Raw genomic sequence first — 6,615 nt, forward strand, 5'->3', positions numbered from 1 at the left:
GCCAGATCAGTCTTTCTGGTCTTATATGTGCTTATGTAGAGTACAATTGGATAAGATATTTCTAAGTTTGAAGGTTCCTAAGGGGAGGAGAAACTCCATATTCAGAGAGGGGTATATATACAGCACCACAAAGATAAGGGCCCTATGTTGATAATAGGTGTGTTGTTTGGAGTGGACATGGAACTTGAGTAACAGATGGTTGTGAACCACTCTGTATTGGTGCTGGGAATTGAACTCTGGTCCTCTTTGAGAGGATTAAGAAGGAAATAACACATTGAGCCATTTTATCACCTCACTATTTTTATGGGTGTGATAGTTTGAATAAGAATGAGCTCCATGGGCTCATAAATTTTAATGCATAGTCACCAGGGAGTAGTAGTACTTGAAAGAATTATAAGGATTAGGAGGTATAGCCTTGCTGGAGGAAGTATGTCACTGGGGTGGACTTTGAGGGTTTCAAAAGCCAAGCCAAGAGTCTCTCGGACTACAAATCATAATGTACAATAATCACTCAGCTACACATGTAGCACCATTTCTACATGCATACCACCATGCTCCCTACCATGATGATAATGGACTAAACTTCTGAAGCTGTAAGCCAGCTTCCAATTAAATGTTTCCTTTATAAGAGCTGCCATGGTTATGGTGTCTGTTCACAGCAATAAAATAGTGACTAGGATATGGAGAACTTTTTGTGCCACTTCTAGGATATTGGCAAGAATTTGACATTGGGCTAGGACAAGGAAGTAGGCTCAAGATCTTGATCATCTTGATGGGTCCCTGAATATCATGGGACCTTTGTTTATGCTTTGTTTGTTCCTTGACTACTTTGTTTATGCCTTCAAACCAGCTATATTCTTTGCATGTGCCTAGAATGATATAAAGCAGATTGGAAAAAATTAAGCCAGCTTCAGCATTTACTGGGATCATATTATAATGTCATTTTATTGTCTTCCCTCTCTTTAATTCCTCACCCCCTCCCTTGAGACTCTGTTGACTGCCTGAGCTGACTTGGTCAGCAGGATAATGAAAATCATCAAACACACAGAAACCAGAGGCTCAGGTATAAGGAGTCCTCCAAAAATAATCCACATGCTATTCTTCTGATTGTACCTACTAGTCAGGAATGAGATTGCAAGGAAAGGGAACAGAACATTTGGAAATTAGTCGCTTTTTTCAATTACTAGTTCCAGGATACTTGAGTATCCTTTGTTAATTCTCTTAAACCTGGCAATGACTTTGGGCTGGGGTGAATTTAATAGAATAGTGTAGGGAGCAGATGGAGTTTTTTGGTTTGGTTTTGGTTTGGTTTGTGTTTGTTTGTTTGCTTGTTTGAGATAGAGTTACTCTATATAGCCCTAGCTGTCTCACTCTGTAGATAGGTTAGCACCCAGAGATCTGCCTGCCTCTGTCTCCTAAGCACTGGGAATAAATGCATGCATCACCACCACCCAGCTGGCAAGTAAAGTTTGTTTTTAATTTATGAAAAATAAATTCATTATAAAACACCTTGTTTTTAACAGTGTTCAATTATTTTAATTAAGAATACTTGTGTCATTCATGTAAAATAGTTTGATACAGTACATTGTATTTTATAGCTTTTTATTTTCCCCTCAAAAGTTCTAAGGCTCTCCTACTCCCTCTCCTTGGCTGAAGTAAGGGCACCCTAAAAATGTGCGAACAACTTTTTAAAAAGAAAGTTAACTGAACAAAAGTGTAATAGCACTACACTAGGCAGCTTAAATCAGGACAGAAGAGTGTGGACTGATGCCGTGCCTCATGGAGGTCACCACTCACGCTTTGTAACCGGAAAGCATGCTCACAAATCAGCAACACCAACGAGAAAAAGGAAAAACACTGTCTGCCACAATCATTTCAGCTTGTTGAACCAACAGGCTTATATCAATGACAACATATTTAATTACTATCAAATAGCAGCTTTAAGACCAGTCAAGTCACAGGTTGAAAATAAAAACAAACCTCTAAACTGGAAATTAATCTTTGGGAGTTCTGAAACCTGTCAGTAGAAACTGGTTCTTTTGTACTTTTAAAACAATCCAAGCAATATTCTCGGTCATAAAACACTGATTTATGTAGAAGATGAATCAACCCACTGATAAGACACTAAAAAGAAAGGTGTACCAAAATAATCTTTAAGTCTTGGTTATGTTGTTAACATAGTCTGTGTTTCAAGTACCAGTTAAACCTTGTGTCTGTGTGTACTATTGGTCAGATAACGCTGTTACACTGAACGTCACCACACATGAGGACAAATGCTCGCCCTAGCACATTTCACAGCTTCAACTGCTACAGACTGTCACTGAAAACTATGCTTGGTCAGTCTGAACCATGTCAAGTAAACTATGGAAGGAGCAAACCCACAACACAACTGTGCTAGCACTTTCATTTCAAGTCTAACTCCAAACTTAGGCACAACCTGGACGCTACCGCCCCAATCTGTGACAGCTGGTGGAACTCGGCTACTGGACGTTGAAGACGTGGTTTAGTCCATTCGCATGGCCCACACCAGGTTCCCGCAGAGTGCTGCAGCCAGTCCTGCAGCATGAGCAACAGCGCACTGACAGACTCCAGCACAGCTCAGTATCGATGTGTCTGATGTGAGTACTGTGGAGGCTGCTGGGAGGTAGCTGAGTATCCCATGCTGCTCTGGGGCTGTGATGTGCTTGGTCCAGGGTTGGGATAAGCAGCATGTGGATTGGAACGCTGATAGTCGGGCAGTCATGATGAGTCCACCTGAGGTAGTGGTAGAAGGGACAACTCTCACTTTTTTCAAGGGGAGCCCCTGTGCGTGGCTATTGTCCTGGTTCCCTTGGATGGCCAGTTTCATTAGTGTGGTTATTGCCCTGTTGCTGCCGCTGGTTCTTTTTGTCTCCTTTCTCATCAGGCTCTTCTGTCAAATTCTCGTTTGGGATAAGGGATCTGACAACCGGCGAAAACATCTGACGTGGGAAGTGGGTCTTCTAGGAAGTAGGGGTCTTGCATGGCCCGCTCTGAGGTAATTCGCTTTATTGGGTCCATAGTGAGCAACTTCTGAAGTTTAACTTTATGCTTTTCCATATACTTGATAAGGCTGCAATTGGAGTACGTATTTCTTCTGAAATCTTTCATTAATGTTGAATGTTCGGGCATCTTTTTTATATCTTCCCGATCTTTATCTTCAGGGAATTCCATTACACTGAATATTCTGTCCAGCTGGTCATGGTAAAAAGGATTGCTAGTTTTGATGTCCTCGTGTCAACAGTGAAATATTGGTTCTGACATTAGTAGTTCTGCAAATATACACCCTATAGCCCAAATATTAATTGCTTTGGTATAATGTCTCACTCCAAGGAGTAATTCTTCTTTTTTTAAATGATTTATTTATTTATTATATATAAGTACACTGTAGCTGTCTTCAGGCACACCAGAAGAGGACATCAGATCCCATTACAGATGGTTGTGAGCCACCATGTGGTTGCTGGGATTTGAACTCAGGACCTTTGGAAGAGCAGCCAGTGCTCTTAGCTGCTGAGCCATCTCTCCAGCCCCCAGGGAGTAATTCTGGAGTTCTGTACCAGAATGTTACAACTGCTGGATCCAAATCTGCTAAAGTCTTCAAAGGTGAATTAAATAATCAGGCAAAGCCCATGTCAGCAATTTTTACTCTTCCTTGCTCAGAAACTTCACCCATAATTAAATATTAGCAGGTTTCAAATACCTGTGCAACACCCAGTTAGCATGAAGATAGTGAATCCTATCCCATCTAGGATCTGGTACAACAGTGACTTTACCATTCCCCGAGGTAACTGAACTGGCTTCTTGTTGGCTTTCGAAGCTCTGTGAAACTTAATTATATGCCAGAGGTCATGTTCAGCATAGTCAAAGAGAAGCCATACTTTCAGATCAGCATGAGACCAAAACACCTTCTGAAGAGAGATGACATTTGGGTGCTTAAGTACTGCTATCTCTCTGCATGCCGACACAGAAATTCCAGTTCCTTCTATTTGTTTTAAAGTGTAGTCTTTATTGTCTTTCCACATGAACCAACCTAGTCAGTAGTGCGGCCAGAAATTCCATGGTGCAACAGAGGCAGCAGTAGCCAGCCATCTTTACCATGCGGCCGCGAATTCAGAACGTTGCATGATCACAAGTGAAGTTCTTAAAGAATGTGTATTGTTTGACATGAGCAAGCCATGGTAAAGGACCAAGGAATTTGACCCATGAAAAAATTCCAAAGTTTTTCCCTTGGCTCAGGTTCACAAAAGCAAAGATGTAAATTGCCCATCTATATGACATAAATTAGACCAATAGAAACCCTGAAAAATAATCATGACAACCTCATCAAGCTAGAGATGTACCAAGAGGAAAATACACATCTGCCTCTATCTCCTCCTCCTATCAATCTCTCTCTCCTGCCTCCTCTTCCACTTTCCTAGACCTTTCCCTGCCTACCTCTCTACTGTCCAATCATGTATCACCTTAACACATACCTACACATCACCCTTTCTGTTTACATAAAAAACAACTTTACCTCCAAATATAAGCTGTGCACAATTATTACCACTTGAAAATATTCTAAATGACATATTTTCTAAAAGTTAAGTAGCTTGGGTAGGCTATAAAACTAAATTAGTCTTCGACTCTATCAGCAATCTGACAATGGCCAGGAAGCCTACTATAGTTCCCAGAGCTGAGACAGGTTTTAGAGACAAATCTCCATTTGTAGTTCCGTTAGCAATATGTGAGCGCAAGTCTTCAGTCTTCTGGCCCAGGATCACTGACAGACTTTGAAATGCAGAAATCTTGAAGGGCTGATAATTTTGGCTGGGCAAAGATTACCAGTTGACTATTCTGCATAATGTATCCCTTTCTGGACAGTATTAGTCTGTAGATAAAATAGGCAGTTTCTGCCCAGTGGCTGCCTAGCCACAAAGTGTACCTTAGTTGGAGGTAGAGATACTCAATTCTTTCATTAAATCCACCAAAGGGGAACTAACTGTAAGGAGCAGATATGTCTCAACAAAAGATAAATATTGTCAAATGTCATAATTTATGGATTTCTGACATTTTTGAAAACCATCTAACTACAAAACGTATTTTTTAACTGTTAAACCTTGACTACTCTTGGCCATTTTTAATTGAAATATCTCAAAAACACCCTTTTAATTGACCCAGAACCATGAATTTGCTATCTGGCCCTTAACTCATATTGTTTAATCAACTAAAAAGCAGGGTATAATAGCAGTTATAAGATTGGGTCTAAGCCTTGCATTCCCAAATGTATAGGTACAATACCTATATGAAAGTAACAATATTAATCTCAATTTTAAATCAATAAGAAATTATACCAATGAAAATCTTAAATCTGCATCAAATAAATTCTATACCACTGTAAAGATTATAACTTCAACTTTGTATCAATTAGAAAGATTTTTACCAATGTAAAATATGACTTTAGCTTAGTTACCAAGTGAAGACTATGGTTGTACAGTTCAATCTGGCTAATTCATCCCTGTTAAATTATGACCATTTCTAAATTCCTTATAAAAACAACCTGAGAATAACCACCTTTACCACCCCCCAAAATCCAGGGAATTGGGGTTACAACTCTTCATAACTTCTTCAAGCTGAATATATAATATAGGCATTGAGAATCTAGAAGGAGGGAGGGAAATGAGGAAGCCGGGCAGGCCTCAAGAAGGAAAGCCACACTGACAATTGTGGAATCAGTCTCTGGAATCGGGCCAGTTCAGCGTTCTGATGACAAGCTTCACCATAGCTTTACATTCTGTAATATATAACAACTCAACAGAAAACATTTTAGTATCGAGATACATTTTTGTTTGATCCTCTTGAACTTAGTTTTTTAGACAGTCTGCCTCTATCAAATCTGATCCATATAACTATGGAAGGCACACAGAGCTGAATCACACTTTTTAAAAACACAAAGACAAAATCTTTCTCCCAAAATAGTATGTCCTTTAGTCGGCAACTAGAATATCTTGTATTTTGTAATCTCTCCCAGAGAAATAATATAACCACAAAACTCAACATCACACCCACTTTAAAATTTAAAATATAAAACAAATGAATAAACTAAAAAAAACTATATGATCTTATTCTTAGGCCTCTTATAATCTGTCATGTCAATAAATCAACTCAAATTCCCATGGATCCCATATTAAGAGAATATGAGCCTCTTGTGATAATTTTAATATAACCACAAACCCTCACTAGCTGGCATCTGACAAGCCATGTGGCCTTAATGGGGTAATTCACAAAACAAACTAACTTACTATAAATTATAAATCAATAAGTAAGCAATTTTTAAAACTGGGACTTTAGTCCAAAGTATTTTGTTCTGTCCAATACTCAATCTGGAGCATCAGATCTTTATTATTAATAGCTGCCCTAATATATGTCTGTGTTCACTCTGTCTGGTGTACAGACTTCTATCAATAATAACCTTTTAACGTGCAAAAATCACTACTCTCTCTTTCAGTCAGTTATTGTGCTTTATGTCTGGGGGGCCCCCACTCTGCTCCTCTGGGGGAAGGTAGCTCCTCACACTGCAGGTCCCAGGTAAGGCTGCTTCTGGTGCACACTCTGCCTGGC

The 6,615-nt window shown here is 39.5% G+C and overlaps 1 pseudogene across 1 annotated transcript; it reads right to left on the minus strand.

The window, feature by feature from the left end:
• Positions 1-2,598: 2,598 nt before the first annotated feature.
• LOC308415905 (cyclin-dependent kinase 8-like) lies at positions 2,599-3,649 on the minus strand (annotated as a pseudogene). The gene is made up of 2 exons: positions 3,547-3,649; positions 2,599-3,344 (listed from the first exon to the last, which is right to left on the minus strand). The product of its transcript is annotated as a cyclin-dependent kinase 8-like (transcript).
• Positions 3,650-6,615: the final 2,966 nt, after the last annotated feature.

The sequence above is a fragment of the Micromys minutus genome (genome assembly GCF_963924665.1).
Source record: "Micromys minutus genome assembly, chromosome: X".
Classification (NCBI taxonomy): Eukaryota; Metazoa; Chordata; class Mammalia; order Rodentia; family Muridae; genus Micromys; species Micromys minutus.